An 18,005-nucleotide genomic window follows, 5' to 3' on the forward strand; every position below is an offset into this window, starting at 1 on the left:
ACCTAGGCCTCAGTTTTCCCATAAGTAAAATGGGAATAAAAGTACACTCATGATGGGGCCATCACAGTGTTGTAAGAACTAAATGAGGTCACTAGAGTAATGTACACAGCCTAATTCCTGGCAAATGGACAATAAACGTTAGATTATTATTGCCGCGACACCCTATGAAATAACACCATTATTCTCCCCAACCGGATGGGGAGCTCAGTGGGTAGCTCCGGGGCCCTTCACTTTAGTGTGTCAGTGGAGCAACCTCACATCCCAGGCTGGGAGCCAGAGGGCGACTGGCTCTTTCCCTCCCCTCGCCATTCCCTTTTCGATGGATGAGGCCTCCGTTCACTGAGGGCCCCAGGCAGGAGACGGCCACACCCGGGTTTTTGGAGGGGCGGGGAAGGGCGCGTTTGGGGAGGGCACTGGGAGTGGGCTGGACTGACGCCCCTCTGCCCCCAGCCCAGTCCTCTACGGCAACTTCGCCGCGGGGCAGTGCGGGGAAGCGCCCTGTGTACAGCTCGTGGGGGCCTCCGCTGACAGGCTGGCAGGGACCGGGAGAAGGGTGGCGGCGGAGCAGGCAGCGGGCTGGTGTGGGGCCTGGGGGCACGGCCGGGCCTGCGCGGCGGAGACGGCGGCGGCGGCGGCGCGACAGGTTGCCAAGGCCCGGCTGCCGGAGCTGCCCTCCCTAGGGTCTCGTTAGCTCTGTTCGGCCAGCCACCGCCGACTTGGCCCCAGGGACCCTGGCGACCTAGCAAACAGCCGCCGCGCGCTGACGAGGCCCGGGGGAAGAGGGCGGCAGACTGGATGGCGCAAGAGGGAGTGCCAGGCCGCGGGGACTTGCTGCGGAGACCGAGGGCGACCCAGCCAGGTGCGCCGGCCACCCGCAGCCTCGCGGGGGCGCCCGAGTCCACGGAATGAGCCCGGCGGGGCAGCCAGCCGTAGTCGAGCGCGGAAGCGCTACTCTGACTGTCGCTCGCTGGTCTCACCGCCCGGGCCTGAGCTGGGGCTGGGATGGGTGCCATCGAGGAAAGCACAGTTGATCTGCAAGTTAGTGGGTGGAGAGTCAGTAGGGAGGGACCGCGGGGCCGCGCTGGTCCTGATTCTTCCTCACTCAGCTATTTTAATAGCAACGAAATCTTGAAGGAGTGCTCTGAGGCTGATAACAGCTGTAGGAAAAGGTCTTGGGCCTTCAGATTTTTGAATGCTTCGCATTATTCAACTTTATTATCTGGCAACAGTCTTTAAAACTCAATGACCAATTCCAGTTCTAGCCTTAAACCCAGTTAATCCTTGACTATGAAAGCACCATCCTAAAGTTTACTTTCACTTGTTAGCTGCGTCTGTGGAAGTAGCCGAGGGTCTCAGGTAGTGCAGTAGCTCTCTGAATAGCCTCTCTTTCCTGAGAGAGGCAGCCTCAGCTGGTGTGCGGACCAGGCCTGGTGGGAGCGTGAGCTCACTGCTTAATAGAGCGGGGCTGTGCTTGTGAGGTCCCTTTGGCCTGAACTGTCCAGGATCTGCTGCCTGCTTTTCCTTTTTGTTGTATCGTTATTGCCTTGGCCCAGAAAGCTATGATGCTACCTGCCTGCAAATAGCTCATCTTTACTCAATACCCGAGTCCTCACCCCTTTTATACTGTGCTGCCTCTGTACTGTGATGCCTGATGCTTGTGTGGTCAGATTGCATTGGGAAGAGATCTCTTCCTTGTCTTATAAGGGCACTAATCCCATCATGAGGGTCCCACCCTCTTGACCCAGTCTAAACCTAATTACCTCCCAAAGGCCCCACCTTGTAATACCACATTGGGGATTCTGGCTTCAGCATAGGAATTTTGGGGGCACAGAAACCTTTAATCCACAAAAGATGGATTCCTGACAATAGTAACCACTCCCCATCAACCCCTAAGTGCTCATAGTCAGGGTCAGGTTAGACTGGAGTGGTATAGAGAAGACTTCACCACTGTTTAGAAAAAGGCAAGAAAGCTTAGCTAAAAGGGAGGTTTCTGGTCCCAAGTTTCTGGTACCTCCCTGACTCTTTAAAATGCTGTATTTTATAAAGTGTTTTCAATTTCCCTTTCAGATGTGCAGGCCAACCTCAAGGTGTGGGTTGCTTGGATTACAAAGGAACTTGAATTCTTTCATGTTTTTGTTTAAAGTATCATTAACATCATCTGAAGCCAAGATTGGCTGCTTTTGAGGACCTCTTCTGAACCCTGTACTAGGATGATAACTCTGAAAGAGACTGTTTTTAGGAAAGTCTGGTTTTGGGACCTTGCTAGCCATTTTGGAATTAGGGAATGAAGTGTATTGGCATGAGCAGCAACACTTTTGTGGCTGTCAGGCAGAGATTGTCCTTTCTTTTTTCCTTTATAAGTCACCCAGCCCAAATTGTTAGCTGGCAGATATTTTTATAGGGGGAGTGGGAGGCAGTTCCCAAGTCCCCTGTCTCTCTCTGCACCTAGTCTACCCTCTAAGATTGCAACCATCATCGTATCTTCTTATACATTACAATGCAGTAAACTTGGGCACATTGAGTGCCAATCATGGCCGCTGTGTTCCTGAAGGTACAGAGGTGGCACTGGGGCCAGGTTGCTGTCTGGAAAATGTCAGCCACTTTGGTGGAACTGCCCTTCCAACACCACCCCCCCCGCTGCCCCTCCACAAAAAAAAAAAACCAAGACAAATAGAGCAAACAAAACCACTTCTCCACGTAGACAGACTTGCAGGTCTGCTCGTGGTGACCCTCTCTTTAGCCTACATTGTTTCCGAGGCCTTCAACTGGCCTATTGCATGCTAAGGGCCTACACCTTGGCAGGAGCTGAAAAGAGAGGCTTTTCTCTTGCTCAGGGGAGGAGGGTGTGTCCTGGGTTTGCAGAGGTAGGCTTCTTGTCTATCCTGCTGAAGAAAGCAAACTAGACAGGAGTCAGATGTGGTCTGTACCTTCTTGCTCAGTCTCAAATTCACTGTGGCCTTGGGAGGATCAGTTCTCCATCCTTATTAGTATCTTGGGTGGAATAATCCTTAGGGAATCTTTCAAGTATTGAGTGTCCCTACACCCCCACCACCTTCTGCAACCAGGCCTAGGTGAGGCAGGAAGGAAGAAGAGAAAGTCTGGGTGCAGAGTGTGTAGTATGTCTCACACTACAGCCTGCAGGAAGGCCTTGGATAAGAAAGGCTGAGTAATATACCAGGGGGTAGGACAGAACAGAGCGAGGTTTGGGTGGGAAGATGACCTGATGAACCTCAGGTTCTCTCAAGGCTTTACAGAGGTGGGAGCAGGGCCATGGGTGGGTTGGCTACAGTGTCCCTGCCAAAGGGAATACTTGTTGCTACAAACTCAGCTCTTGTGGCAAGGCTCATATGAACTTGTGGCCATGAAAGTGTAAGTAGGGTAGAAATACGAAGAAGGGACAGGCACTTGGTCATGGCCAGGGCTGGAGTGTTGTTAATGTGTGGTGGTTGAGGAAGCCGGCCACAGGATGGTTGGATGGCTCATTCTACAGTCCTGTGCCCTGGGAGCCCCTCATGTGGGAGACAGGTGGTAGATGTCAGGAAGAGCTCAAGGTGGGAAAGGCAGGCTTGATAGACTATGTGTCAGGTAGGGCAGGGCCAGTTACTAAAATACTGAAACACTCGGTGTCATTTGGAAATGGCTGAGGCTCCAGGCACCCTGTGGCCCCCAGCCACCTTGGCCCTAGAATCCTGCTGGTGCTCACTGGCCCATACACTGTCTGCCCAGCATATTCCCTGGGCTCTGACCCTGGTCCCTATGTGTCCTCTTGACCAGGGTGTGCACCTGGACCTTGGTGGGAATTCACTTCCCCAGGGACAGTGCTGGAATCCCCATATACACTTCTGGCCCAAGGCTGTGTCTGCTGGACGGTGCCTCCCAGCATCACTGTCCCGTGGTGGTTTGTGGCAACCGTGCCTGCACTGTGAATGATATTAGTCGTTATGCATATTGACAATCACCCCTGGTAAAGGAAGGGGACAGTAGGGTGAAGATTTCTGCTCTGGGCGCCTGGCCTCTTCACAGTGGGGACAGAGGGCAAAACCTGGCAGGCCTGCAGTCTTCCTCAGCTATAGTGAAGAGGGTCGTGAGTGCCAAATCCAGCCCATAGGAGATCCCAGAGGAGACTCTGGTGACCCCTATGCCAGAGGGCAGGCCCATGAGTGTGGCACTGCAGACCAACACTTTCTTACCCTCCTTCCTTTGCCAGACCTGGCACAGCTGCCTGCCTCACTCCTGGGAGCCGAGTCCTACTGGGAGCTCACTCCTGCCAAGGCTGGGATCCAGTTCCTCCTCTCCCCTCTGTGGGCACTTGGCAGGCTGAAGTCCCTGCTTCCCTCTGCCAGTTCCTGCCAAAGCTCATCTCTCTGCGGCCTGTTCCTGGCAGTGGCTGCACGTGGATGTCTCTGCCAGGCAGGCCTGCTTCCATCGCTGCCATGGACCCCATTTCCCAAGAATCCTTTTTGGGTGGCACAATCCTGGGCAGAATTCTCCCGGGAGGTTCCTGAGTGCCTCCTTTGCTGGTTCGGCACCGATCATGGTCCCGGATTCCCCCAAACTCCTCCGGTGTCTGCAGGGTGCTTTTCAGCTCACAAAGCACTTTCATATTTTATCTCATTGGATGCTCAGCAGCCCCTCAAACAGCAAGTGGTGCCCTTGAGCCTGCAGGGCCCTGGAGTGGGCAGATTTCCTGAACCATCTGCTCTGACTCTGCCTTTGGGCCAGTGGAGAGGCCTTGGTGAGTCTTCAGGTTCTCAGTGGGGCAGGTGGCAATTCAGTAGGAGGTGGCCTCGGGCCTCTTCTTCTGGGGAAGCTGTCAGAGAGGGGTCATGAGACTATGTAGCCTCTTGTGGCCCCTGGTCCCCTGATCAAAAACCAGTAGGAAAAGTCTCTTAGAAGAGAAACAACTTTTGGGTTAATCTGTAGGGGCAGTGAGAAAGGGTTGGGGAGGTTGGGGCCCCAGCACAGCTGGGCCACGTGGATGCGATCTTGGCTTAGATTGGGCACAGGAAGCTATGTGATGAAGGGGAGGCCCCTAGGGAGGAATCTGGGTACGGGGGATGGGGCTGGAATCAGCTACCTGGTCCGTAAGTTGTGTTGTTAAATTTGGAGAAAAACTGTTTTCCAAAAATGGAGGCAAATTGAAGTTTGTAAGAGCTGGTGAACAAGCCATGCTTTCTTGGTTTGGTGCAAGCCATTTTCCAGGCAGGCCATTTCATCAAGACTCAGTGGTAATTTGGGATCACCTTGGCTCTCCCAGCTTGGCTGCCTGTTGCTGTCAGTGGGTCTGGGGGGCTTCAGGGCTGCGGAGGGCTTGGTGGTGTGGGAGTCCTTCACCTGAGGGCTGGTGTGTCCTTTGGGGGTCTGGAGCGTACTTCCGGGAGACAACCTCTTTTCCTCTGTCACCTCTGCTCCTCCCTCAGCCTCCCTGTGTTCCTTTAAGCAGGGGGTGTGGGAATAATTTCTTCTGAAGCTACTGATGTTCTCAATTTGAGAGAGGGGAACAGCATGGTGTGGCCTGAAATTAGTAGCCCAGAGGCTGAGGGCTGTGGCTCTGGCAGGGGTTGGTGTCCAGGGTTCCAGGAAGACTCCAATGCCCAGAGGACTCTCATGAAGTGACTGGGAGCAGATTGTGGTGGGGGTGACAGCTCAGAGAGAAAGACAGGATTGTCAGGATGCAGTTCTTTGCTGGAAGAGACTTCCCTTCCATGGGGTGGTGAGTCCAAGTGAGACCTTGGTTCCTCTCTCTGGGCAGAATCTTCCCTTCCATTGAGATTATCCTAAAGGTCCACCCCACTGACTCCTAGCGTCCTCTTTCATGGTAAGGAAGTCTGATTGGCCTTTGGCTTGGCTGACCTGAGTCAATTCTTCCAGAGCTGTCCTCATGCTGCAGCCACTGCTGTCCCACAGCAGCTGTGGGTCATCCTTCAGCTACAGATCCTCCCATTCCCCTTGTCTCCCCTGTCTGTGTGTGTGCACACTTCTATGTAGGCAGGTTTGGGGTGGGCTTGGTCTGTTACTGCGGGGGCCATGGGCAGTTGAATTCAGTCTGGTCATGCCACAGAATTATTTACACTGAAAGCCTAAAACCCTCTAGCGAAAGGTTAGATCTTTAAGTCAGACTTGTTTGGCAGGTCAGTGAGATGACAGGAAGGTTTGAGACCTGAATTGGGTGATGGAGTACAAAGAAGTCATGGCTGTTTTTGGATCTAAGGCCTCTGTAGGGAAGTGAGATCCAGACAGGGTAGAGGCTGGTGATTCTTCTCAAGCCAACTCTGTGCCAGGCCCTATTGTGGCTGTGGAGGAGCATAATTAAAACTCTGTGCTTTCCAAGACTTGAAGTCTGTGCACTGCCCTTACTACGATACTCAAACAAAGGAATGAAAGTTCCTCTCCCAGGTCCATGATTCAGAGGGCTCTTAGGGGTATGTGTGTAGAAGGCAGTTTGCTGCTCATACAGACATTTGGAGAAACTCTGGTTCTATCTCTTCACCCCCACACTGGCATCCAGGAAGACATATGGGCAGACTGGTGCGGGCCAGCATGTGCGGGGATGCTTCTTTGCTCTGAGCTTCTGCCAGGTGTTAGGGAAATCGCTGTGTCCAGCTGCCCCAGAGCTGGGAGTCCTTCAGATTTACCAGAACTTTCTGACTACAAAGACTTCCTGCTTACTGTTTTGATTCTTAGGATTATGATATTATTTTTGCTTTCAGTGCTCACACCCCCAGTCTGAATCTGGGGCTGCTTCTCACCACTGCCAGCCTTGAGGCAGAGAAGGTAGGCTCCTCTCCCATTTGTGCTCCCTCTAAATGGTTGCATAGGTACTCGCTTGCAGAAGCATTACTACCAATAGAGGAAAAATGAGATGGGGTGGGCAATTTACTTTTATTTTTATTTTATTTGAGACAGGGTCTTACTCTGTCACCCATGCTGGTGTGCATTGGTGTGATCACAGCTCCTGGGCTCAAGTGATCCTCTTGCCTCAGGCAATTTTAAAAAAATGTCACATTTGATTGGCCAAGAACCTCCCCTCCGACCCCCACAACGACCTACCCAGCATTTACTCCTGAGTCTGAGGACACTTCCCGCATACCAGCCCCTCTGCTGTCCTGAAAACCTCACCTCCTGGAAGCTGGCTCCTCCCTGATTCAGGGCCCAGCACAACATGAGAAAAATGGAACAGCGCTGCCCACTGTATTTGGAGGCCTCCCTCCTCTGTTTTATGCTGGGCCCCTTGAGCAGGACTTACGTCAGAGCCAGTCTTCCTTGGCTGACTCAAAGAGACAAACTCCTGGGTCAGTCCTGAGGACAAGGAATAGTGGGTGGGGTGAGGGAGGGGCTGGCAACAACTGGAGTGTGTCTGGCCACAAGCTAGACCATGGCTGCAGCTGACGGCCATCCTCAAGCTGGTGCCAAAGCTGGAATAGGTCTGTTCATTGCCAGAGTGTTGTTATTTCTAGGCCCTGTCATACATATACACATGTGCATGTAGTACATGTATTATGTAAATAAACACACACACACACACACACACACACAGACACACATACACATCCATTCTTCTGTCTGACTACCTACTTACCTATCTTCCTTAAAAACCATGAGTTCATACTGATACTACCAATTCCAATGCAACGCTCTAGGGTTCATTTTAACCTTCTCCTTTTCCATATATCTAATTTCCTTCTCCAACAGTGAAAAACCTAGTTTCAGGTACCCACAGTATATTACTTATTTGCTTAATCCTAGAATATACAGAATGTAGTTTCAGAATTGTTAACCCATGCTGGTGTGGCAAACAAATCTGTTAAACAGAGTTCAATATTTGCTGCGGTCTTTTTGCCCTAGCCTGAGAATACAGAGGCAAAGTACTGGTTCAAAACTTCCATTATCACCCCCTACCCACACCGTGTTTTGTTATTCACTTAACCTACAGTTCGGTTCATTTGCTTCCGTATGTATTCAATGCTAGAGTTTCCTCCTTTTAGCCTTGTTGATTGTATTTACTAAAAAAACCGAGTACATGAAACATTAACATGGTTCTAAAAGTCAGAACAGATCTGTACAAAACATGAACTCAGAGAAGTGTCACTCCCCTCCATCATCTCTATCCTGCTCCCACCATCTTATTCTTTTCACTCGTCAGGCTAAAAAGAGACATCAGAGAAAAATATATCCTAATATGTTGAGTTTATTTGGGAGTAAGCAAAAAGGATTATAATCTGGGAAGCACAGCTATAGCAAGCCATAGGTACAGGTACATCAAGCCAAAGGTTAAAGGGAAATTTTTACTGGCAAGGAGAAGTTACGTAAGCTACTTGAAGACAGAGTTCATTTATTCTGGAGGCTCAAAGCTAGAATTAGCATCAGTTCATTGGTGGAGATGCCGTTGCTAGGCAAGTGTTCTTTTGAGAGCATCTTATCAGAATTGCTACAGTCCTAGAGAATGTGTAGTGATAAACCTGGTCATAGAAATATGTGCATACATGTAAAATGTAGATCATGAAAAGAGATATAGACCAATGGAACAGAACAGAGTCCTCAGAAATAATACCGCACATCTACAGCCATCTGATCTTTGACAAACCTGAGAGAAACAAGAAATGGGGAAAGGATTCCCTATTTAATAAATGGTGCTGGGAAAATTGGCTAGCCATAAGTAGAAAGCTGAAACTGGATCCTTTCCTTACCCCTTATACGAAGATTAATTCAAGATGGATTAGAGACTTAAATGTTAGACCTAATACCATAAAAACCCTAGAAGAATATCTAGGTAGTACCATTCAGGACATAGGCATGGGCAAGGACTTCATGTCTAAAACACCAAAAGCAACGGCAGCAAAAGCCAAAATTGACAAATGGGATCTAATTAAACTAAAGAGCTTTTGCACAGCAAAAGAAACTACCATCAGAGTGAACAGGCAACCTACAGAATGGGAGAAAATTTTTGCAACCTACTCATCTGACAAAGGGCTAATATCCAGAATCTACAAAGAACTCAAACAAATATACGAGAAAAAAACAAACAACCCCGTCAAAAAGTGGGGAAAGGATATGAACAGACATTTCTCAAAAGAAGATATTCATACAGCCAACAGACACATGAAAAAATGCTCATCGTCACTCGCCATCAGAGAAATGCAAATCAAAACCACAATGAGATACCATCTCACACCAGTTAGAATGGCAATCATTAAGAAGTCAGGAAACAACAGGTGTTGGAGAGGATGTGGAGAAATAGGAACACTTTTACACTGTTGGTGGGATTGTAAACTAGTTCAACCATTATGGAAAACAGTATGGCAATTCCTCAAGGATCTAGAACTAGATGTACCATATGACCCAGCCATCCCACTACTGGGTATATACCCAAAGGATTATAAATTATTCTACTACAAAGACACATGTACACGTATGTTTATTGCGGCACTATTCACAATAGCAAAGACTTGGAATCAACCCAAATGTCCATCTGTGACAGACTGGATTAAGAAAATGTGGCACATATACACCATGGAATACTATGCAGCCATAAAAAAGGATGAGCTTGCGTCCTTTGTAGGGACATGGATGCAGCTGGAAACCATCATTCTTAGCAAACTATCACAAGAACAGAAAACCAAACACCGCATGTTCTCACTCATAGGTGGGAACTGAACAATGAGATCACTTGGACTCGGGAAGGGGAACATCACGCACTGGGGCCTATCATGGGGAGGGGGGAGGGGGGAGGAGGGAGGGATTGCATTGGGGAGTTATACATGATATAAATGATGAATTGATGGGTGCTGACGAGTTGATGGGTGCAGCACACCAACATGGCATAAGTATACATATGTAACAAACCTGCACGTTATGCACATGTACCCTAGAACTTAAAGTATAATAAAAAAAAAAAAAAAAAAAAAAGAAAAGCATGAGATGTATAAAAGATGAAGGAATTTCTCATGGAGTTATTTTAGAAAGTCCTTGAAATAGTCCTTATCTCAGACGTGCAAGCATGAGCTGTGCTCCTTTGTGTATTCCTGGCTCCAGTTTGCTTGGGTCTGACAGATGTGACTTTATCTTGCTATCTGCAACTTTAGTCACTCCATTTCCACCCACACCTGTATGGAACCAGATTCGTTAATTTCTGGGTTTCCTTTCCTAAGTTTCTTTTTGTATAGTTGTGCAGACAAATATATATTTTCTTATTCCTCCTTCTTTCTTGCACAAAATGTGGCATACCATAAACACTTTCTCACACTTTCCTTTTTAAATTTAACAGCATATCTTGGAAGCCATTCTATATCAGTTTACAGATGTCATCCTCATTCACTTTTATAGCTGCAGACTATCCCATTTAATGATGTACCGTAGTTCATTCAACCATTTTCCTATGTAAAGTCCTTTTGGTTGTTTCTAATATTTTTCAATTACAAATACTGCTACCTTGAAAATCCTTAAACATATGTGTTTTTGTATATATTTGAATATGTATTACCAGGATAAATTATAGTAAGGAGGAAAAGCCTATGCCATTTTGTTAGATATTGTCAAATTCTCCCCCATTAGGGTCATACTAATTTCCATTCCCATCAGAAATGCTTCAGTGTCTATTTTCTTCAAGTCTTGCTAACAGAATGTGTTAGTGTATGTTTACATTTTTGCCAGTCTGCTAGGTGAGAGATAATATGTCAGCATTATTTTAATTTGCATTTCTCTTATTATAGTTGAGGCTGAATGCTTTTTCACATGTTTAAGGGACATTTTAATTCTTTTCTTCAGTCAATGTCTATGTATGTCTTTGACCATTTGGCCATTTTTCTATCAGGTTTTTGAAACTTTCTTCCATCAAGTTAAAAAAGTTATTTATACATTAGAGATATTACACATATATCTATGTTATATATTACTGATCTTTTCTCTCAGTGTGTAATTTATTTTGGGATTTATTTTATTTTATTTTTTCCCGACAGAGTCTCATTCTGTCACCTAGGCTGGAGGGCAGTGGTGCAGTCTTGGCTCACTGCAACCTCCCTCTCCCAGGTTCAAGCCATTCTCCTGCCTCAGCCTCCTGAGTAGCTGGGATTACAGGCACGCACCACCACGCCCGGCTAATTTTTGTGTTTTTAGTAGAGATGGGGTTTCACAATGTTGGCCAGGCTGGTCTCAAATTCTTGACGTCAGGTGATCTGCTTGCCTCGACCTCCCAAAGTGCTGAGATTACAGGCGTGAGCCACCACGTCTGGCTGGGATTTTTCTTTTTTTGAATAAAATAATTTTATTTTTATATAATAAAATTTATTGGTCTTTTATTGTTTTGGATGAGTTCACTTCCATTAAATTCAGAAAAGTGAAATTATGTATGTGAACTTAATGTGAGTTTTAATAACCTACTTTTCAGTTTTTCAGTATTTTAAATATTTCTTTAATGTTCTGGAAAAAATAGCCACTAGCAAATACAGAAATACATGTACACAGGGGCACACATTTTTCCTTTTCTCTCTGTCTCCAGTATGGGTCAGTGCAGCACTGAGCAGAGGCCTATGGCCCATCTCAGTCTTTCATTAGAGCCAGTAGCCAAAACATATCTGTCCAAGAGCTATGACAGCAGCAGCAGTTTGTGGAAGCCTCAAACAACTTAGTTCTAGAGTTTCCACCAAACTTAATGGTTCCCCATAGTGTACACTGTTTCACTGAGAGAAAACAGTCAGTACTTCTTGGTTATCCACCTCCTTAAGAGTTACAATAACGATGGCAAGCTATGGGAAAACTTCAACTTAGTAGATTTAGTTCTGAGGCCTCCGCTAAACTTAGTGGTTCCCTATGCTCTACAGACTCTTATATTCACAGAATATCCTCACCACTTTTTGCTAGTTGCCTACCCTCTGTGACATATCGTTGCCTCCCCCTTCACATACCACTGTCCAGTGTGGCAATATTCTACTCACTAGCCACCTCCTTCTTTTACTTAAAAGAGGAGAACCCCATAATTGCTTTACCTCTGTTAAGGAACTACCATGCTCTTCAGATCTTTTTTTATTTTTATGTTTTAACTTTTTTAACATTTCAATGGTTTTTTGGGGAACAGGTGATTTTTGGTTACATGGATAAGTTCTTCAGTGATAATTACTGAGATATACCCATTACCTGAGCAGTGCACACTGTACCTAATGTGTAGTCTTTTATCCCTCGTCCCCTTCTCAACATCCCCCCTCGTCTTCACAGTCCCTTATATCATTCTTATACTTTTACGTTCTTGTAGCTTAGCTCTCACTTATAAATGAGAACTACAATATTTGGTTTTTCCATTCCCAAGTTTCTTCACTTAGAATAATGGTCTCCAACTCCACCCAAGTTGCTGCGAATGCTATTATTTTGTTCCTTTTCATGGCTAAGTAGTATTTCATGGTGTATATCACATTTTCTTTATTTGTTTTTTGGTTGATGGACATTTAGGTTGGCTCCATATTTTTGCAATTTTTGCAAATTGTGTTGCTATAAACGTATGTGCAAGTGTCTTTTTCATATGATGACTTCTTTTCCTCTGGGTAGATACTCAGTAGTGGGATTGCTGGATCAAATTATAGTTCTACTGTTAGCTCTTTAAGGAATTTCCACACTGTTTTCCATAGTGGTTGTACTAGTTTACATTCCCACCAGCAGTGTAGAAGTGTTCCCTGTTCACTGCATCCACGCCAACAGCTACTGTTTTTTGATTACGGCCATTCTTGCAGGAGTAAGGGGGTATCTCATTGTTGTTTTAATTTCCATTTCCCCGATGATTAGTGATGTTGAACATTTTTTTCATATGTTTGTTGGCCATTTGTATATCTTCTTTTGAGAATTGTCTATTCATGTCTTCTGCCCACTTTTTGATAGGATTACTATTTTTTTCTCGCTGATTTGCTTGAATTCCTTGTAGATTCCAGATATTAGTCCTGTGTCTGATGCTTAGTTTGCAAATATTTTCTCCCATCCTGTGGGTTGTCTGTTTACTCTGCTGATTATTTCTTTTGAAGTTTTTTAGTTTAATTAGGTCCCATCTATTTTTGCCTTTATTGCATTTGCTTTTGGGTTCTTGGTAATGAACTCTTTGCCTAAGCCAATGTTTGGAAGTTTTACTGATGTTTTCTTTTAGAATTTTTATGGTTTCAAGTCTTAGATTTAAGTCTTTGCTCCATCTTGAGTTGATTTTTGTATAAGGTGAGAGATGAGGATCCAGTTTCTTTCTTCTACATGGTGTTCTTTCCCCACTTTATGTTTTTGTTTGCTTTGTCAAGGATCAGTTGGCTTTCAGTATTGGGTTTATTTCTGCGTTTTCTCTTCTGTTCCATTGTCTACATGCCTATTTTTATAGCAGTGTCATGCTGTTTTGGTAACTATAGCTTTATAGTAGAGTTTGAAGTTGGGTAATATGCCTGCAGATTTATTCTTTTTGTTTAGTCTTGCTTTCGCTGTGTGGGATCATTTTTGGTTCCATATGAATTTTAGGGTTATTTTTCTAGTTCTGTGAAGAATGGTGATGGTACTTTGATGTGAATTGCATTGAATCTGTAGATTGCTTTCAGCAGTATGGTCATTTTCACTGTATTGATTCCACCCACCCAGGATCTTGGGATGTGTTTCCATTTGTTTGTGTTGTCAATAATTTTCTTTCAGCAGTGTTTTGTAGTTTTCCTTTTAGAGATCTTTCACCTCCTTGGTTAGGTATATTCCTAAAGTATTTTATTTTTTGGATACCCTTCATTTAATTGTTTATAGATGGTTCATACCTAAAAAGAAAAACTAAAAGTTGCCAATTATGTTATGCTATCACAGACTTGAATTTACCTTTAAGCTTCTCAAAGAAACAAAATCTGTTCAGACGGCTAAATTGCCTTCCTCCAGACGTGCCAGCCAATAAAAGGTAAAAAACAAATACTTATCCTGATGGTGGGTATGATTTTGGGTTGGCCCATGATTTTGAAATGCTTTAAAAACAAGGAGATTTTCTGACTGCTACAGGAATCCTTATAAAATGGACAGCAAATTAAGGAACCCTGAGAAGTTTTCCATTACCTAAAGAAATGGCCATGATAAATGTAGAATTTAGCGAAAGTGCTTCATGATATTACCCATAATACAAGAGATAAATCTGCCATGATTTTTATTTATTTTTTATTTTTTAACTTGTATTTTAAGTTCAGGGGTACATGTGCAGGTTATGTTATGTTATGTAGGTGAACTCATGTCACAGGGGGTTGTTGTACAGATTATTTTGTCACCCAGGTATGAAGCCTAGTATCCATTAGTTACTTTTTCTGATCCTCACCCTCCTCCCACCCTCCACTTTCTGGTAGGCTCCAGTGTCTATTGTTCGCCCTCTCTGTGTCCACATGTTCTTATAATTTAGCTCCCATTTACAAGTGAGAACATGTAGTATTTGGTTTTCTGTTCCTGTGTTAGTTTGCTAAGGATAATGGCCTTCAGCTCCATCCCTGTTCCTGCAAAGGACATGACCTTGTTCTTTTTTATTTGCCATGGTATTGAACCAACATTGGTAGTGGTAATTTTAGGAAGTTGCATTGACGTTTCCAAAATATGTCAACCTGAAAATGACACAATCCTGGCAAGATTTTAAGGATAGGTCATGGACAGGAACCGAAGTCTCACCGCCCCTGTGAACATCTCCAAATGTGCTATGAGTGCATTCTGGTTATTTTTGTTTATTCTTAGGGTTAGTTGATGTTTTACCTTACTGGAGAGTAGTGGCTGTAGTGGTAGGAACAAATTTGCTTAATTTTGTTGTATTTCTGACCTGGAGAATCCCAACTTATTTTGTAGTTAAGAGGAACACACATATCACTGGTACTGTTACTCAGAATCTCTACTGATCTTTATCATCCACAAACTTCAGGGAAAAGACAGGACTAAAATTATAAAAGTATAATTATCAAAGCTCTCAAAACCCTCAAACTCCTAAGGCTTGAGGAGTGCTATTGGTGTTGATGGAAGTAAGACCAGTTTTCAGGACCGACAGGTGGCCAACATTGGAATTCATAACAGGCTGCCTCACTACTTGCAATTCTAGATTCTACACTTTGAGTACAAGCTGATATGACTCATTGCTGAGGGGTACTCACAGTCACTCCAGCTTTATCACCAACAGGTAAACACTGCATTTCTACGACAGCCACCTGTGCAGGCCCTGCATGCTCTGTAACTTGGGGATTTGGTCTTCTGAAAAGGGCACCAGAGAAAAACTGCTCTTAAGCCCCTGTTAACTGACACAGCAGTAGAACTCCAAGGTGTTGATCCTTGGATTCATGTTTTTCAACTTCAGAGACACACATCACTCCTTCTTGACCACTGGGCATCCATCCCACCAGGAGATCCTAAACCAAGAGATGTTAGAAATCCTCCAAAAGTGCTGACTGCAGAAGTTGGTAGCTTCTGCTCAAGATGACAGAACAAGATTAACTTTTGTATTCTTCAGCACCTTTTTTATTTTCCATTATCACACTTTGATACCCTCTGAAACATTAAAACACCTTCTAGAATGCTTATCTGATCAACTTGATCTTTGTCTTATTAATTTTGACCTCTGTCGTCTCCTTCTACCACTTAAGAAAAAACCAAAACTCCCTTGTGCATCTTTTTCAAACCACAGCTACTGCCCTGAATTTAACTAATTACTGACAAAGTCTGGTAAGTATCGCTTCACTTCAGACACCAGAAGGAAGTACAGGCCCTTTCTAATACTTAAGTTTGCCTTACACCACAAATCCCAACCTTCAGTCCTGTAAAAACTGGAGCTTGATGTCACATCAATGGAATGCTTCTGCCAATGTCATCACAATCCTTTCAGCACGACCTGACTGTCATGAGTGAGCACTGATATGGGACTATCCTTGCTACAGCTACCACTCTGTTCTCTTCAGAGACACTCCGGCTTACTTCTCAAATACTGTTTAACACTACTCAAGAACAGCCCACAAAAAATTCTGACTCAGAGCTGTTGTGCTAAAATGAATTTTCTGTTTGCATACAATCTGTGCCCCACTAAGATGCTACCAAAGCAGACATCAGGCTTGTACTGCCTGCTGTAATATAGGAAGTAGATGTTTCTACATCAATAAATATTCCTTTCATACACTGCTAATGTATTCATGCAGCCCATTAGATAGATGTACTAAAACAAAGTTAGCCAGTTTTAAATATAATTTTCTATTTATGTGCTCTTTGAAGTTATTCATATTAAAACAGGTATGATCACCTTTTTTATTTTCCATTATCACACTTTGATACCCTCTGAAACATTAAAACACCTTCTAGAATGCTTATCTGATCAACTTGATCTTTGTCTTATTAATTTTGACCTCTGTCGTCTCCTACCACTTAAGAAAAAACCAAAACTCCCTTGTGCATCTTTTTCAAACCACAGCTACTGCCCTGAATTTAACTAATTACTGACAAAGTCTGGTAAGTATCGCTTCACTTCAGACACCAGAAGGAAGTACAGGCCCTTTAATACACATTTTACAACCTGTGTGGTTATTTCTTGAGAATAAACTGACAGATTTGGATTGATGGGTGAAATGTAAGCATATGTGTTAAAGGGTTGAAAAAGAATCTATAATGCTAAACTATTATCCAGTGAGGTTTTATTGGTCTATAATCCCAACAACAGCCTACCCATTGTCATCTTGCTCACACCCATGCCTGCACTGGAATTAGCTAGCCTTTTCATCTTCGTTGGAGCGGGAGGTGATCCAGCAGGAACAAATGGCGCCATTTTTTCCCTAGTTAGAAATTCTTGGGTTACTGGTAAAGGTGAACTTTCCTTCTGTCATTCAGCTGGATTCTAGACAGGAGCTGGAGTGAGGCAATTTAAAATGCTGCTTTCTGGAGAGGCCTGGAGAGACTGTTCTCTGTGCTCTAGAGGGGGCTGTTCATGAGAAGAGGGAGCCTGAAGGGGTGTTTTCATTGTTGTTCTCTCCTGCTACCCCGTGCCTCACAGAAAGGTCCACAGTCCAGGAAGAGGGAAGGGGGTTCCTGTGTTTATGCCACTTGTAGACGGCACAATACAAACATGGCTGTGGAAAGAGAAAAAGAAGAGGTTATCATCAGACACAGTGAATGGGAAATAATTTCAGAGAATCAGAGAACTGTTAACTAGAAAGTGAGGCTGAGGAAGTGTCTTATGAGAAATGGACAAGGCCTCGATTTACACAGTAACAAGAGGACAGAGAGAGAAACCCAGAGAACAGGCAGTGGCTGGCACAGAGGCGGCAGGGCTGAGAGGAATGAAGTGAGTGTCTCCCACACAGTGAGCTCTGAGCTGCACCATCCTGAGTGCAGGGGAACGCCAGAGCGAAGAGCCCCACCTCCTCAAGGAGGCAGAATCTTTCCACATTTTCTCTAAACTCTCCTTCCCTCCCAAATAAAATGGCCCTCTCTGTCCCATGGCCTCTGCCTCAACTACAGAAATATCTGTCCCCCTGGGGGTGGGGAAGGAGAGATGTGTCAATACTGGTGAATGGCTCCACTGAGGGCAAGCAGGCTCGCTGGGCAGGCGGGGGACTACCAGCATCCATCTGAGCAGCCCACTCTCAGCATCCAGGATGACACAGAGGGAACGTAAAAGCCTGTCCCACAGTCCTGGAGGGATGTGGGCAGGAGACTGGCCCCTGACACCAACTCAGATGCTCTGTTTCCACTTTCTCTCCAATTTCTCAGGCTGATTCCTCAGGTTCCCCATTTCAAGGTATGACATAATGACAGAATCTTACTTCAGTTTATCGGGCTACAGGAGTGGTGTCCCAAGGCCTCACACAGATGCCTCACTCCATCCTCTCTGAGGAGACGATACCTTAGATTAAACTCTTCCAGAAGCTAAAGGTTCTTAAGAGTAGAGGAAAGAGTCTGACAACAGGCTTCAACATTTTTCAAACTGTAAGAGAGTCGTGAGGTGGAAAATATTTTTGGACATCTCTGCCTTTGTAGAAGACAGAAACTAACTTCACATTTAAGTTAAAATAAAA

At 44.9% G+C, this 18,005-nt stretch overlaps 1 long non-coding RNA gene across 1 annotated transcript; it reads left to right on the top strand.

The window, feature by feature from the left end:
- Positions 1-310: 310 nt before the first annotated feature.
- Positions 311-15,527, top strand: LOC104665175. Its single transcript, XR_748386.2, has 2 exons — positions 311-373; positions 15,131-15,527. It is a non-coding gene; the product is annotated as an uncharacterized LOC104665175 (long non-coding RNA).
- Positions 15,528-18,005: the final 2,478 nt, after the last annotated feature.

The sequence above is a fragment of the Rhinopithecus roxellana genome, chromosome 15 (assembly GCF_007565055.1).
Source record: "Rhinopithecus roxellana isolate Shanxi Qingling chromosome 15, ASM756505v1, whole genome shotgun sequence".
NCBI classification, from domain to species: Eukaryota; Metazoa; Chordata; class Mammalia; order Primates; family Cercopithecidae; genus Rhinopithecus; species Rhinopithecus roxellana.